A 17,842-nucleotide genomic window follows, 5' to 3' on the forward strand; every position below is an offset into this window, starting at 1 on the left:
TTAAATAATTTCTTTACTTTGCTTCCACATTCAGCCTATGAAATCCAGCTGGGCATACTGCTAACGTTGAACTCCCCAAGCCTCTTCTGAGGTTCTGAGAACTGACTTACTCATGAATCTTTTCATGCTTGAATAAACTCTGTTAAATTTATTTTATCTAAAGGTTTTAACATCCCGAGGTCCTAACAGAGGGTAAAAAAATGTATGGATGGAGTGCCGAATCAGGCATTACCCAAAATTTGTCTACTTTATATTTTATTGAAATATATATTCAAAACTAGGTGCAGTGATTTGCATTTGTAGTCCCAGCTATACTTGGCACACTGAGGTGGGAGAATCATGTGAGCCCAGGAGTTCATGACCAGCCTGGGCAATAGATGAGATTCTTGTCTATTATAAATATGTATATATTAAAAAAAAAAAAGGCAGAATAAATGTACAGCACATTATCAATTTCTACAGCCTGACACACTCATCATGCCACATCTAAACCATTACCTTTTTTTTCCCCAAATGGGAAGCACTATTCTGACAGCATAATTTTGTATGTTTTTAACTTCATGTAAATGAAATCACATGGCATGTATTAGTTTGTGTCTAGCTTCTTTCATTCAACATTGTGTGTGAGAGATTCATTCACATTGTTGCATGTATGTGTAATAAGTTCTTTTCCTTTTACTAAAAACTACTCCAGGCCCATAGCGCGCACGCAAACATGGTGAACGTTCCTAAAATCCGCCGGACTTTCTGTAAGAAATGTAGCAAGCATCAACCCCACAAAGTGACACAGTACAAGAAGGGCAAGGATTCTCTGTATGCCCAGGGAAAGCGCCGTTATGATAGGAAGCAGAGTGGCTATGGTGGGCAGACTAAGCCGATTTTCCAGAAAAAGGCTAAAAAACTACAAAGAAGATTGTGCTGAGGCTTGAGTGTGTTGAGCCCAACTGCAGATCTAAGAGAATGCTGGCTATTAAGAGATGCAAGCATTTCGAACTGGGAGGAGATAAGAAGAGAAAGGGCCAAGTGATCCAGTTCTAAGCGTCTTTTGTTTTATTATGAAGACGATAAAATCTTGAGGTTATGTTAATTACTTCATTTGGTTGCCGTTAGTCTTTTGGGAGAGAATAAACTAGAGCCATCAATAAAATTACCCTTGCGGGGGAAAATTTATGGTAAAAAAAAAAAAAAAAACAAAAACCACAAAACAAAACCTACTCCATAACATAAATACAGGTTGAGGATCCCTAATCTGAAAATCTGAAATCCAAAATACTCTAAAATCTGAAACTTTTTGAGCACTGACAGGATGCTCAAAGGAAATGCTCACTGGAGCACTTTGGATTTGGGATGCTCAACCGGTAAACATAATGCAAATATTCCAAAAAGTGAAAAAAATCCAAAATCTGAAACACTTCTTGTCCTAAGTATTTCAGATAAGGCATATTCAACCCACATATCACAATTTATTTCTGTATTCTTGTATTGATGGGCATTTGAGTTGCTTAATTTATCACAGCTCAATGCTGTGATATGGTTGTATTTAAGGATATATTCCTATGTTCGAATTTAATAGATAATGCCAAACTGTTTTTCAAAACACATTTCTATTTTACACCTCCCACAAGCAGTGTATGCAAATTCCAGCTTCTGCCTTATCTTTAACACTTGGTATTGTCACTTTTTTGGCATTTAGCCATTTTGATGTGTATGCAGTGGTAGATTTACTTTACATTTGCCTGATTACTAAATGAGGATAAAAAACTTTATTTTTCATGTTTATTGTCCATTACTACAGTTTTGTTAAGAGCCTGCTCAAACCTCATTATTTTTCTACTGGAATGTTTGAACTTTTGGAATTAATTTATAAGAGTTCTTAATATATTCTGGATACAAGTCTTTTGTCAGTTCCATGTGTAGGAATTCTCCCTTCTCATTCTAAGGCTTTCTTACAGGTATATTTTGATGAACAAATGTTTTCAATTTTAATGTAGTTCAGTTTATATATCTTTTCTTTATACTTAGTCATATTTATATCTTATTTAAGGAAGTACTTCCCAACCCCTAAGGCCATGAAGATATGCTATGCTATTTTCTTGAAGTTTAATTAGTTTGCTTTCACGTTGATGTCTAGAATCCACTTAAACTTTTATGATGGATGTGAAGTTGGGGGTCAAGTTACTTACTTGAGGAGAAAAAAAATATCCATTGAAGTTTCCTCATTGAATTATCATAAAAAATATCCATTCAATGAAGTGTCCTCACTGGATTATTATTATATGATGATTACCAAATGGTGATGTTTTAATTTCCTCACTCCTACATTTATTGGTTGGCATTCTATGTGGAAGGTGGTTAGTACTAGGGATGTGACTTTTTAAAATCACATCCCTATGGAGAAAGGACCCGTCATCCTTGCAGCAAGGGGTGAGGAAACACCTCAGATTTTGCCAGCCCCCTCAGCTTTATGTTGACTCCTCAAAGGGCAAAATTAGGACCTAAACAAGATAACTTTTTCCTCAACTTGCCTGAAACCAAACAGAATCACCTCTCATTCTCTAGACTGTTTAATTTCTCTCTTGCTTTCACCATTTGGTCAGGACCAGGTTCTTGAAGTCTCCTTAATCAGAGTGCGGCCAACTGAAAACAATTCCTTTGCTCTTAGCCTGTGACTCTCACATAGACGCTTAGTGCAAATCCATAAGACCAAGAAGAATGCTTCAAGACCGTCTGATCTTCTCCATAGATAGTGTTTTCTCTCCCCCTACCAAGGACCCAATGTACATCATTAAGTATACAACAAGCCACTGGGGAAAGGTTAGAACAGGAATTCAGGCTTAGCAGGCTCAATGGATGTCCCAACTGGCAAGCAGTATCTTGGATGTTTGGCCCAAGCTAGGGACCACCCACAATTTAGCTGTTTGCATAAGAAAAAATACACCTTGGTAAGATTGATTTGACACATGAAACACTATTTTTTTCCAATGCTAAGCCTCTGAGTCCAATTCTTTAATTTTCTATCCAAGAAATTAAAGCACTATAAAGTTTTTGGGTTCTTAAAAATTTACCTTTACTTGATTTATGTCACTTTACTGAAATCAGTTATTTTTTCCTATCAGTTCTATAATAAAGATTTATTTCCTCACTCTGCATTTTCTATTTCAGTAAATGGATGGTAGTGTCAAATCTGCAATTAATCCTTGATGTACTTAATCCTTCCCTCTCATACCAGAAATATAAATAACCAATTAATCAAAAAATCCATGATACCGTCTCTATGCAGAACACTTTACCATTGCCACCCTTCCCCTCAATCTTTAGCCCATCTAACTCCTACTCCTTGTATTTTTGGTCTCAGTTTAAATGTCATGTCCTGCGCATAATGTTTCTAGGTTGTTTGTTGTTGTTTCCCTCACTACCATTAAAAAAAATGTTTTGGATATTTTCTCCTAAGATTACCCGCCTTTTCTGGATTCATCATCAAATTCAAATTATAAATTTGGTGAGATGGTTTGAATATTTATGTCCTTTCCAAAATTCATGTTGAAACTTAATCCCCAGTGCAACCAAGGCCTCTGAGAAGTGATTAAGTTATGAAGGCTCGGTCCTCATGAATGGATTAGTGCTCTCATAAAAGGGCTGAAGGGAACTCGTAGGCGACCCCCCTTTGCCTTCCATCCCTTTCACCATGTGAGAAGACAGTGTTCAAAACATCATCTTGGAAGCAGAGACTGAGCCTTCACCAGACACTGAACCTGCTGGTGCCTTGATCTTGAATTTATCTGCCTCCAGAACTGTGAGGAATAAATTTCTATTATTTATGAAATACCCAGTCTCAGGTATTTTATGGTAGCAGCACAAGTGGACTAAGACAATGCCATACCCAATCCCTAGCACAGTACTTAGAACTTATTAAATTATGTATATCCTAGTAAATAAAAAAGGAAGGAACAACTAAATTCTTTTAATTCTATCTCCTACCTATATAGTCATTTCACTTCTTTATTTCGTAACTATAACCCAATTATAGGCTTCCATATCCTATTTTTAAACAGCATAATAGGCTCCTATTTTGACTCCATATCTTCTCTAAAATCTACTCTCAAATCAGAATTATTTCTACTTCAGTCACAAGTTGAATCACATCACTCTCCTACTTAAGAACATTTCATTGGCTTTCTGTGGTGTGGCCTTAGAATACAACCCCAATTCTTCATTCATCTAGTCCTGCCCCCTCCCATCAGTCTTCCTTTGTTTTTTCAACCTCTGTCTTTCCTTGGTTCAAAGACAACTAGACTCTCTCTTGTTCCTGGGATTTGCACTTGGAGTTCCTACCACGTGAAATGTCATCATGTACTCTAACAACCCTCAACTCAGCCCAATTCTTTGACTAGTTCATTCTTACTCAAGCTTTAGTTCTCAAATTAAATATTCAGTCCTTCTCAAAAAGCCTTCCTCATTTGTCCATAATAAGCCCTCCTATTACATACTTGCCATATTCATTTAAAATCTGTCTTTCAAATTAGACTGTTAACTCCATGGCAGTCAGTACTATATTCCTTTTATGGCCATCATGTACCCTATAACTGGCTTAGTACCTAGCTCACTGAAGGCACCCAATGATTCTTTGCTGAATGGCACACAAGCTCTATTTCCCTCAGGAATACTGCAGTATTATCTCAAATAAGTACATGTAAAAATAAACACAACACTAAAATTTAATATAAGAAATATATAAAGTATCTGCCTGTAATACAAAATAAACCACAACACTACTTAAAATATGCATTTACACATAAATGCAAAACAACTTTTTGGAAACAAGAGCCTTGTAATTAAAACTAATATTCCTTGTTTTTTTTCCTTTGGAATTATTTTTAACTTCACTCAGAAAGGGAATTTCGGATCATATAGCAAAATTATACTGCATTTAGTCTTTGACTTAGAAGTCCCATTTCTAAAAATCCTCCCTGAAGGTACAACTTCACAAAAATTAAAAAACATTTTCTCATAAATTTACATTACAATGTAGAACTTCCAAGAGATGATCTCTCATTCTTAACAAGCCATGTAAACTACAAAACCATAGCTTTTAAAAACACACCAGAGGTTCAAGAATGCATATAAATCTAAATTATAAGCTTTTCTAAGAAAGAAGAAACCTATGATTTTTTTCAATCTTGGGTAAGTGGTGAGAGAAGGAAATGCCATGGATAAGAATGAGAAAAAATCATCATTAAATCTTACCAAAATTTAACAGCAGAGTATGGGCTGATTAAACAAATTAGAGATGTCTCAGTCATAGAATTCGTAGTGAATATGAATGGTGTGCAGAGTCACAGTGATTCTGTATCTATCCACAGACTCCTCCTCACAAGTCTTCCCTGAATATTAGACCACAGTATATAAAAAAACTAAGGTAAAGCAGGATCACTGAGGGGCATCGGGCCTTCCCCATGCCCAAGGAAGCCATCCCAAAAGGCAAAGGGAAGCTCAACAGTGTGAAGAGAAATCCACTTAAGGCACTACACCACACTGTATATCTAGCTATATAAATGGGGGGGTGGGGTGGCCAGGGGAGAGACACTATATATCATCATCAAGTAGACTTACCCCAGAAATGCCAGCTTGATTTTCAAATGTAAACCAATTTAATTCACCATATTAGCTGACCAGAAAGAGATAACTGATCTCATGAGATGTAGAAAAGGAATCTGACAAAATTCATTATCCATAATTTTTTTTTTAAATGAAGCTCAGTAAGCCCAAAAAAATTTTTCAACCTGATAAAGGGCATTTACAAAAAAAATACTTTAAGGTGACAAAAATGACTTCTTTTTAACTGTATTATATATGAATAACAAAACCACATTGAAAGATGAAAACTAATCTAAATAAATTTGGAAAACAACATTTTAAATATATAATTTAAGCCTAAAGATAAAAGAACTGACTGGGCACAGTGGCTCACGCCTGTAATTCCAGCACTTTGGGAGGCCAAGGTGGGAGGACTGCTTGAGGCCAAGAGTTTGAGATCAGCCTGGGCAACAGCAAGATCCCATCTCTACAAAAAAATAAAATACTAGCTGGGCATGGTGGCACACGCCTGTGGTCCCAGCTAGTTGGCAGGAGGAGGCAAGAGGATCACTTAAGCCCAGGAGTTTGAGATTGCAGTGAGCTATGATGATGCCAATGCACTCTAGCCTACGTACCCGGGTGGGACCCTGTCTTAAAAAATAAAATAATAAAACAATGTATACAAATAACTCAGTTAATAAATTTGCTTTCTACAGGGTATGAATTATCAATTCCAAACGATTTTATTTGTATTCCACAATACATTAAGTAACATATTTTAGAGGATATCAGCAAGATGGCAGAGTAGAAAGCCCTAGCTCTCTGTTCGTCCATGGAAACACCAATATATTGATAATAATACTGGAACCAAAATACCTTGAAGAGAAATCCAGAATTCAGCCAATAACTAGAAACACCCTGGAGGAGCACAAACTGAGAACAGTTGCATTTATATATGGGTAGGAACTGTTTCAGCTTACCCGCATCAGTCCCTCCCCCAAAACAGCACAGCTCAGCGCCAAGAAGATTGCCTTGGCCCATGATTTCTTCCACAGCGGGAAGTGAGAGGCTACCTCATGTCATGACTTCTCAGAGCAATCTCTGAGGGGCCAGTATCTCATCGCATACTGAGCACTGGACAACGAAAAAGCTCAGTCCCCTGAGACAGACAGCAACAAAGAAAAGGGGCAGGCATCCTCTTACAGCCTGCCCTGCTCTGTGTGACTGAGAGAAAGCGCAGAACTGAGGCTTTCTCTCCAGGAAAGAGAGAAAGAAGTAAAGGGGACCTTGTCACCAGCCTTATATGGTACACTCTCTGAGGAGTCAGTCTCTATATTATTTTACATGAAGCACTACTGACGGGTGAAGGTCTCTCCCAGTCAAGACCAGTCCAGAAAGACTAGGGGAGTCAGCTGCTACTTCAAATGCACAAACAACAAAGTAACTTATAAGGAACATGAAGAATCAAAAATCAAGATAACAAGTAACCACAAGAAATGGAGATTTGTGAATCATATAAGAATTCAAAATACTCATCTTAAATATTAATGATTTAAAAGACAACATAGATACACAACTAAATGAAATCAGGAAAACAATACATGACCAAAATGAGAAATTCAACACAGGGATAGAAATGATTAAAAAAAAAAAGAGAACCAAACAGAAATACAGGAACTGAAGAATACAATAACTGAACTGAAAAATTCATTAGAGGGGTTCAAAAGTATAATTGATCAAGCAGAAGAATCAACATACTCAAAGACAGATTATTTGAAATTATCCAAGTCAGAGGATCAAAAAGAAAGAAGAATGAAATAGAGAAAGCCTAAGGACTTATGAGACTCCGTTAAGTGAACATAAACATTATAGAAGCTACACAATGAGAAGAGAAAGGAGGTAGAAAGCTGACTTAAAGAAATAATAGTAACAAATTTCCAAATCTGGGGAGATACTTGGACATCTAGATTCATGAACCCCAAAACCCACAAATAGATTCAATTTAAAGAGGTTTAAAACAAGACACATTGTAATCAAATTGTCAAAAGTCAAAAACAAAGAATTTTAAAAGCAGGAAAAGTGACCTGTCATATACAAGGGAGCCTCCATAAGACTATCAGTGGATTTCTCAGCAGAAATCTTGCAGATTAGGACAGAGTGGAATGAAATTCAAAAAGTTATCAAATCACAAAGGAAGCACATGTGTGGAAAAACAAATACCACATGTACTCATTAATAATTAGGAGCTACAGGATGGGCACATGGGCATAAAGAGATGTAAATGACAATGGAAACCAAGAAGGGGGGTGGGAGGGGTATAAGGGGTAAAAACTATTAGGTACAATGAACACTATTATGGTGATGGCACACAAAAAGCCCTCACTTACATATTATACAAGGTATCCATGTAATAAAAACATTTGTACCTCCTTAATATTTTGAAATTAAAAATAATCACAAGGGAAAACTACAATAGAAGACACAAAGAAACTACAAAACAGCCACAAAACAATGAAAATGGTAATATCGTCACCTATCGATAATTACTTTAAATGGATTAAATCCCCCAAAGGACATAAAGTAGCTGAATGAATAATAACACACAACTATCTACTCTCTACAAGAGACTCGCTTTAGCTTCAAGGAATGCAGATTGAATGTCAAAAGTTCAAAAAATATATTCCATGCAAATGATAACCAATGGAGGGCAGAAGTGGCTATTTTTGTATTAGACAAAATAGACTTTAAGGCAAAAACTGTCATAAGAGACAAAGAAGGTCATTATATGATAAAAAGACCAACTCATCAAGAGGATATAGCAATTATAAATATATGTGCACCAATATATTTAGGGAGCTCATAATATAGAAAGCAAATATTAACACATTTGAAGGAAGAAACAACAATACAATAGGGGATTTCGGTACTCCACTTTTAACAATGCATAGATCATACAGACAGAATAGAAAACATCGCACTTACAACAGTATAGATCAAATGGACCTAACAGACACATAAAGAACATTTTATCCCACAGTAGTAGAATACACATTCTTCTCAAGCATGTATGGAACATTCTCCAGGATAGATCAAATGTTAGGCAACCAAACAAGTCTTAACAAATTTAAGACGACTGAAATGACGGTAAGCATCTTTGCTGACCACAATGGTATGAAACTAGAAGTCAATAACAGGTGGAAAAGTGGAAAAATCACAAACAGGTGGAAATTAGCCAACACTCCTGTATAATCAAAGAAGAAATCAAAAGAGTAACTAAAAATTATCTTGAGACAAACAAAATAGGAACATGACATATAAAAACTTGCAGTACATGATAAAAGCAGTTCTAACAGAAACCTCTATAATACATGGCCACATTAAGAAAAGAGAAAGATCTCAAATCACCTAACTTTATACCTCAAGGAACTAGAAAAATACAAACTAAGTCCTAAGTTAGAAGGAAGAGGCCAGGCGCGGTGGCTCACGCCTGTAATCCTAGCACTCTGGGAGGCCAAGGTGGGCGGATCGTTTGAGCTCAGGAGTTCGAGACCAGCCTGAGCAAGAGCGAGACCCCATCTCTACTAAAAATAGAAAGAAATTATATGGACAGCTAAAAATATATATAGAAAAAATTAGCCGGGCATGGTGGCGCATGCCTGTAGTCCCAGCTACTCGGGAGGCTGAGACAGGAGGATCGCTTGAGCTCAGGAGTTTGAGGTTGCTGTGAGCTAGGCTAACGCCACGGCACTCACTCTAGCCTGGGCAACAGAGTGAGACTCTGTCTCAAAAAAAAAAAAAACACAAAGTTAGAAGGAAGGAAATAATAAAGATTAGAGCAGAAATAAATGAAATAGATACCAAAAAAAAAAAAAAATCAACAAAACTGAGGGCTGGTTTTTTTTTATGGTGGTGGTTTTGTTTTTTTTAGACAGGGGCTTATTCTGTCACCCAGGCTGGAGTGCAGTGGTGCAATCATAGCTCACTGCAACCTTGAGTTCCTGGGCTCAAGTGATCTTTCTGCCTCAGTCTCTCAAGTAGCTCGGACTACAGGTGTGTGCTACCATGCTCAGCTAATTTTTTTTAATTTTTTGTGGGTTTTTTTTTTCCCCCCTAAGAGACAGGGTCTGGCTATGTTACCTAGGCTGGTTTTCAATTCCTGGGGTCAAGTGATCATCCTGACTCAGCCTCCCAAGTTGCTGGGATTACAGGCCTGAGCCAGCATGCCAGGCTCAAAAAGCTGGTTTTTTGAAAAGACAAACAAAACTGAGAAACCTTTACCTGGACTAATCAAGAAAAAGAAATAAATTGTAATGAAAGAAAAAACAATACAACGAGTGCCTAGAAAGACAAAGAACCACAAGAGACTACTATGAACAATTATGTGCCAATGAATTGGATAACCTAGAAGAAATAAACAAATTCCTAGAAACATACAACCTACCAAGACTGAGTCATGAAGAAATAGAAAATATGTCCAGATCAAAAATGAGTAAGAAGACTGATCAGTAAACAACCTCCCTGTAACTAACAAAGATAAATCCAAGACCAAATGGCTTCACTAGTGAATTCTACTAAACACTTAAAGAATTAATGCCAATACTTCTCAAATTCTTCCAAAAAGTCAAAGAACTTTTGCAAGTTTGAATATTTGCAAACTCATTTTACAAGGACACCTGATACTGAAGCCAGACAAGGACACTATAAGAAAACTATAGGCCAATATCCTTACTGTACACAGATGCTAAAATCCTCAAGAAAATACTAGCAAACTGAATTCAGCAGCATATTAAAAGAATCACTTATCATGATCAAGTGGGATTTATCCCCGAGATACGAGAATGGTTCAACACATACAAATTAATCAATGTGATATGCCACATTAACAGAATAAAGAACAAAATTCTTAGGATCATCTCAATAGGTACAGAAAAAACATTTGACAAAATAAAACATCTTTTCATGATAAAGACTCTCAACAATTTGGGTATACGAGGAATATAACTCAACATAATAAAGCCATACATGGCAAGCCTGCAGCTAACATTATACTTAACAGTAGAAATCTGAAAGCTATTCCGCTAAGATCAGAAATAAGACAAAGGTGCCCACTGTCACAACTTTTATTCAAGGTAGTACTGGAAAGTCCTACAAAAAGTATTTAGCAAAAATAAATAAATAAAAGGCATCCAAATTAGAAGGAAAGGAGTGAAATTGTTTGTATGTGATATGATCTTATATATAGAAGTCCGAAATCTCTAAAGACTCTCCCAAAAACTTAAGACCTAGTAAACAAATTTGGTTACTTTTTGTTGCAGGATACAAAATTAATATACAAAAATCATTTGCTCCCATATGCTAACAACAACTTATCTGAAAAAGAAATTAAGAAATAAGAAAACAATCCCATTTACAATAATATGAAAAAAAAATTACAAAGGAATAAATTTAACCAAGGAGGTAAAAGATCTCTATACTAAAAACTATAAAACATTGATGAAAGAAATTGAAAGACACAAACAAATGGAAAGATACCTGTTGTACATGTGTTGTAAGAATATTAAAATGTCCATAACACCAAAAGCAACGCACAGATTCCATGCAATTCCTATCAAAATTCCAATGACATTCTACAGAAGTAGAAAATAAAATCCTAAAATTCATATGGAATCACAAAACCCTGAACTGCCACAGCGATCTTGAGCAAGAATAAAGCTGAAGGTATATACTGGCAGATTTCAAAATATATGACAAACCTATAGTAAACAAAACAATATGTATGGTACTGGCATGCAAACAGACATACAGATCTATGTGACAGAACAGAAGCCCAGAAAAAAAAAATCAACATATTTATAGTCAAGTGATCTTAACAAATTTGTCAAGAACACACAATAGGGAAAGGGTAGTGTGATGCAGGATCACCATGCACTTGTTACTTCAGCCCACTGCATCTTGCGCTGCACTTTTATTAACTGCCAGAGTCTGGTGAGAGAGAACACTCACACATGAAGCAATTTATTTCTTACAGATAAGCAGAAAGGGACAACAGGAGCCTAGGATTCAGGGCCACATGGTCCCCCAACACTCAGAAAAAGCTGCCCAGGGGCCGGGCGCGGTGGCTCACGCCTGTAATCCTAGCACTCTGGGAGGCCGAGGCGGGTGGATTGCTCAAGGTCAGGAGTTCGAGACCAGCCTGAGCGAGACCCCGTCTCTACTAAAAATAGAAAGACATTATATGGACAACTAAAAATCTATATAGAAAAAATTAGCCGGGCATAGTGGCTCATGCCTGTAGTCCCAGCTACTCGGGAGGCTGAGGCAGTAGGATCGCTTAAGCCGAGGAGTCTGAGGTTGCTGTGAGCTAAGCTGACGCCATGGCACTCACTCTAGCCTGGGCAACAAAGTGAGACTCTGTCTCAACAAAAAAAAAAAAAAAAAAAGATTCAAAAAAAAAAAAAAGAAAAGAAAAAGCTGCCCAGGGTGGATGGAGTCTCATCTGTGTGTGCCCCACTTGCACAGCAACTGAGGAATCTAGGAAAGCAGTCCACCTGGGTTTCATACCCTAGGGCAAGGCGACTTACTGGACTAAAGCATTAAAGAACATATTGTTGTTTTTTTTTTAATTTAAAAAAAATTTTTTTAAAACAACATACTGTTTCTAAGAGGGAAAAGAACAGAGTCCAGACTAGTCCAGTCAGTTTCTCCATATCTCAGGATATTGCATTACCAGAATATTAAATGAGTTTTGTTTTTTTGACACTAATCAAAAGAGAGCTGGAATAATGGTTATTCTTGGAAATTAGAAGTGAGAAAGCAAATAACTGGATTGGCCCAAGACCACAGGAAAAATGGTCTACAGATAGTCTCTTCAATAAATGGTGCTGGGAAAATTGGATATCCATATACAGAAAAATAAAATTGGACTCTTATCTCACAGCATATACAAAAATCAACCCAAAGGCCAAGCAATGATGGGTCACACCTGTAATCCCAGCACTGTGGGAGGCCAAGAGTTTAAGACCAGCCTGGCCCACATAGTGAGACCCCTCTCTCAAAAAACAACAGAAGAGTAGAGAAGGTAATGACAGAAATGGGGGGGAACCCCCATTTTGTAACCTCCCAATATAAAACCATGTTCAGGCAAAGACCAACAAATGACACTAAAACCATTGGGTAAAAAGCTGTTGGGGAACGGATTATTCCCATTGCCAAAGTATCACTCATAGATTACTGTAAGAAAAATGTGACTATACAGAGATCAGCACCTTTACCAAATCCTTAGCATCACTAATAAACCTATATTATGTGCCTCCTGATGGGATACAATATGAAGTACACAACATTGCCTAGAAAATTTTCATTTTCAAGTCTCTTGTCCTGTGCAGTATAACTCAGTAGCCACTAGCTCGATGTGGCTACTGAGAACATAAAATGGGGCTAGTGCAACTGAGGAACTGAATTTTTACTTTTACTTACTTTTAAATTTTAAAATAAAATTAATTCAGTTATTGAAAAACTTTTAAGTATGTTTGGAACAACCTGGGTTTGTAAATCTGCTTTTTCAATTATAAAATTTATGGAATCTAAATACAGACCAAGAATTTCCAATGAAAATTAGGATCTATGGTAAGATGTGTTGTAAGTGTAAAATATGCATGGTATTCATTTTACAGAAGAAATGTAAAATGTCTCAGAAATTTCATATTGACATTAGTCCTTATTAACTTCATTAATGATTTGATATTGACAACTGGATATGCTGGGTTAAATAAGATACATTAAAAACAATCTCACATGTACACTTTAAATTTTCTAATTTGGCTACTAAAATTTTTAAAATTACATCTGTGCCTTGCATTATATTTGTATCAGACAGTCTTAGGTTTGTTCCAGGTGGGAATCTGAAAAGTATGTATAGGATGGAATGCAGTTAATGGAAAACTTAGGCTTGTAAAACAATAGCCACAGGAGTCTAGAGAGTCCCCAGACTTTGTAATCTAACAGACAGCTGCAGTCAGCATTCCTATCCTCCGATAGGGATTAAACTACACCCCTCCCTTACCTCTACAGGATGAGACTGATGCAGGGGTCCCAGAAATTGGTTGTTTAAAAAATTTATTGAACCAGCTGTTCTGGCACATGTACTCACGCCCCCCTCCCCCAAATCCTCTATAAAACCCAAAGCTGTCCCCTCCCTCAGTGTGGACACTTTTTTCGGCCTCCACCTATCCACACCCAGATGCTCAAAATAAACAGCATTTTGCTAAACCTGAGGCTTCGTGTATCTCTCTCTCAGCTCCGGACCTAACAGACAGTACTGCTGTAAACCCAACATCCACTTTACAAGATATACAGGAGATAAAATTCCGAGAAAACAACACTGTATCAGAATTTCAGCATTTTACAAGATAATGATCCAGAAATCTTCAAGAGTCAAAATTGTATTTCAAAAAATTCAGGTGAATGTTCTAGGTAAAAACAGATTAAAGAGATCTAAAAACAAGATGCAATGTGCAAATCTCTTCTGGATCCAAACAACCTGGCAACTATAACAGATACTTTTGGACAACTGCAGAAATTGGATTTTCTTGGAGGGGGGACAATAAAGTCTTGTTTTCTGTTTGATAAAAAATTCTCTTCATTCTTAGGAGATACATGCTTAAGATTGAAAGGGGAAATGAATGTCAGCAATTTAACATGTATAGATACTTCAACAAAGTAACAAAGTATAGTACTTTAACAAAGTATCTATACATATGAAAACAAATGAAACAAATCTTAACAATTAGTGAATCTAGGTTAAGGGTTAACAGATTTTTTAAGGAACTACAGATTTTTAGATAATTTGTAAGGGGGAAAAAAAAAATCTCAGGACCTCCCAAAATTCATTATGGCAAAAGGGAGAACTGAGTCTGACACAAACAATGCCATCCTCTTTTCTTTTAAGGGGTCCTCTTTCAAGACATGAAGAGGCTTAGAAAATGACAAAACAGGGTTTTTTGGTGGACAGGGTATGGGAGGGAGAAAGGAAGCCCCGCTGGCAAGGCGGTCTTATTATACAGATAAGCCTCAAGATAACAGCCCTCAGGGAAATATTTTTATTCAGACCTTGAAGGGCGTAAGACTCTCAGCAAACCTGTTCCATTTAACAGAGATTCTCTACAGATGCAAACTTCTCCCCCAAACTTCCCCACAGACTTACAGCATTACTCCTGTCTGCCCGCAGCCACCTCGAAATATGTCAAATAAATGTATTTGGGGTTAAAATATTTCTTCCTTCGGCCCTAAAAATAAAAACACCACTTCAAGATAGACAGCCCCTGGCCGGGCGTGGTGGCTCACGCCTGTAATCCTAGCACTCTGGGAGGCCAAGGTGGGCGGATCGTTTGAGCTCAGGAGTTCGAGACCAGCCTGAGCAAGAGCGAGACCCCATCTCTACTAAAAATAGAGAGAAATTATATGGACAGCTAGAAATATATATAGAAAAAATTAGCTGGGCATGGTGGCGCATGCCTGTAGTCCCAGCTACTCGGGAGGCTGAGACAGGAGGATCGCTTGAGCTCAGGAGTTTGAGGTTGCTGTGAGCTAGGCTGACGCCACAGCACTCACTCTAGCCTGGGCAACAGAGCGAGACTCTGTCTCAAAAAAAAAAAAAAAAAAAAAAAAAGATAGACAGCCCCTACAAAATGAGTGCATATCAATTATAACTTTAGGACTGTAGCCTAAATAAAACTCTTAAATGTCGATTAACAAGTTTCTCTCCACAGATGCAAAGAAGGAAGAGATACGATCCCTCTTCTACTCACCCTGAGAAGATCCCAACATTGACCATTTCCTCCACCTCCTTTTCTGAATGTTCGTCTTATCCTGTGTAGAATACCGAGCACCAAACAGAACTCCACAAGAATACCATCAATTGCCTCACTGCTCCCCTCCTTCACGCCTCCCTTTTCCCCTGCACCAACTTTTTCCTTTCAACTCAAAGTTCTCTTACGGAGAGCCCCATCCACAACAGACACTTTGTGGGCTGCGCTTTTTCCCCAGGTGCGTCCTTAAAATCTTGGCTTAATAAATCTCAATTGGAGTGGGACTCTCGTTTTCAGTTATTATTTAACAAATTCAAAAACAAATACCTAGGCCGGGCGCGGTGGCTCACGCCTGTAATCCTAGCACTCTGGGAGGCCGAGGTGGGCGGATCGTTTGAGCTCAGGAGTTCGAGACCAGCCTGAGCAAGAGCGAGACCCCATCTCTACTAAAAATAGAAAGAAATTATATGGACAGCTAAAAATATATATAGAAAAAAAATTAGCCGGGCATGGTGGTGCATGCCTGTAGTCCCAGCTACTCGGGAGGCTGAGACAGGAGGATCGCTTGAGCCCAGGAGTTTGAGGTTGCTGTGAGCTAGGCTGACGCCACGGCACTCACTCTAGCCTGGGCAACAGAGTGAGACTCTGTCTCAAAAAAAAAAAAAAAAAAAAAAACAAATACCTAGGAAAAACCCACCTGTCAAAACTCATCTTGCTATTCATCATCAATTCCAACTTCTGGCACTAACAAATAATAAACCCGCATTGTCTTCCTAGAGGACCCCCATCCATTTTGAACCTCTGGGAGGTTTACAGGGCCCTGAGGTGAGGACTTGGGCATAGAGCTGAGCAGTCCCGCTTTTTCCTCAGTCACAAATTTCGTCTTTATTTGCATTCACTCACGCATTTAATTTTACCAGATAAACGTGTTCCCTAATAGCCTGAAAAGGTTTATCTTTCCACCTGAATATAAATTTAATTTCAGGAGCCGACACCCACAGCCAGAACCACCGCATCAAGTGCTCACGGGGACGCCACAGAATTGCCAGGTTGGTGAGGCCAGGAGGAAGCCGGGGCCAGAGACGGCGGAGATGCTTTTCCTTCTGGAGAAAGTGCACAAAACTCGCCACTGAGGCTTCTGCAAAGGGGAGCGCGTCACAAGAGAAGCCGCTCCGACCCGCCTCCTCCCGGGGACCGACCCCGGAGGGCGGAGCCGGCTGGGACTCTGGGAGAAGGGGCCGCGCGCTGCCGAGGAGAGCCGACCGGAGGCCGAAGCGGCCCGACTGCGCACGGGGCCAGCTACGTGTCACCCCGCGTCTTCCCCCTGGACCCTCTCACTCCCGCGTGGCCACACCTGGGCAGGACCCCACGCCAGGGAGAGACGAAAACTCACCTCAGACGCGGAGGAAAGCGCGCGGCTAAGATGGCCGCCAGGACGCGCACGCGCACACGCGCTCGGCGACGGAAGGGGCGGGGCCTGGGAGAGTGAGATTACGAGGAACAGCTGCTGCTGGTTCCAGCCGCCAGCGGAGGAGAAATGCCATTGATTACTACTACTTCCAGGGAGGCAAACGAGTTGTAAGTATTAGATAAAGGAAAAAATATCCACAGAAAATAGGGATATTTTCCATGTTTGGAAAGCTATTTATATGGACAGCTTTCCATGTGGACAGCTATTTATATATGAAGTCCCAAATAATGAACTGACAGCTATTAGAGTTTAGCAAAGTTTCCAGGTAAAAAGAACTATTTAAATTACTATCAAAGGCTTTCCTCTGGAGGAGCAGTAACCAGTAAAACAATGAAAGGGAAAACTAAAGGCCTTAAGAAAGATTGAATGAATGCAAAGGAGAACCTATCTCACAGATTGCTAGGCTGAGCGTTGCATGTGTGTCCTGTGTACAGGGCTGTAGCAACGTGGAGAAAGACAGGTACGAACACAATTACTGGGATCCCCTATTCCTTGGCCCATGGGAACTTGGATAGGAGGTGCTAACATTTGCCCCGCCCCTAGGCCTAGTCAAGCCCCATCCCTAGGCCTCATCTCCGCCCCCTAGAAATTGTCAACCAATCCCCGTCCCTCATCCAGGCTCCTCCCCTGAGCCACGCCCCTTGGAATATTAAAAGAGCCACGCCTCCAGGTCTGGTCTCGCCCCAGCCCCATCCCAATCCCAATGTGCCTGCTGAGCCAACAAAGCCTTTTCACAGCCTAGTCTCCCCTCCAGCCCTGTCCGCGGTTCTAATTCTTCCCTCTACCTCCAATCCCTGCGGAAATAAGCATTTCTCGTCCGCTTGCGGCCTGAACCGGCCTTCGCACTCCTTGGCGCTCCCCGCGCTCTTCCCACCCCAGCCCCGGCGACCCCGCTTGGCCCGAGGTCCCCAGGCCCAGGGCCCCGCCCCTAACGTTGTGGGCGGTGCCGAAACCGGAATCAGAAGCGCGCGTCTGCGCATGCGCGGGCCGG

General features: G+C 39.3%; 1 pseudogene; it reads left to right on the forward strand.

Moving 5' to 3' along the window:
- The first annotated feature begins 715 nt into the window (after nucleotides 1-715).
- Nucleotides 716-1,083, forward strand: LOC138400903 (large ribosomal subunit protein eL42-like; annotated as a pseudogene).
- The last annotated feature ends 16,759 nt before the right edge of the window (nucleotides 1,084-17,842 follow it).

Source organism: Eulemur rufifrons, chromosome 2 (assembly GCF_041146395.1).
Source record: "Eulemur rufifrons isolate Redbay chromosome 2, OSU_ERuf_1, whole genome shotgun sequence".
In the NCBI taxonomy this organism is placed as follows: domain Eukaryota; kingdom Metazoa; phylum Chordata; class Mammalia; order Primates; family Lemuridae; genus Eulemur; species Eulemur rufifrons.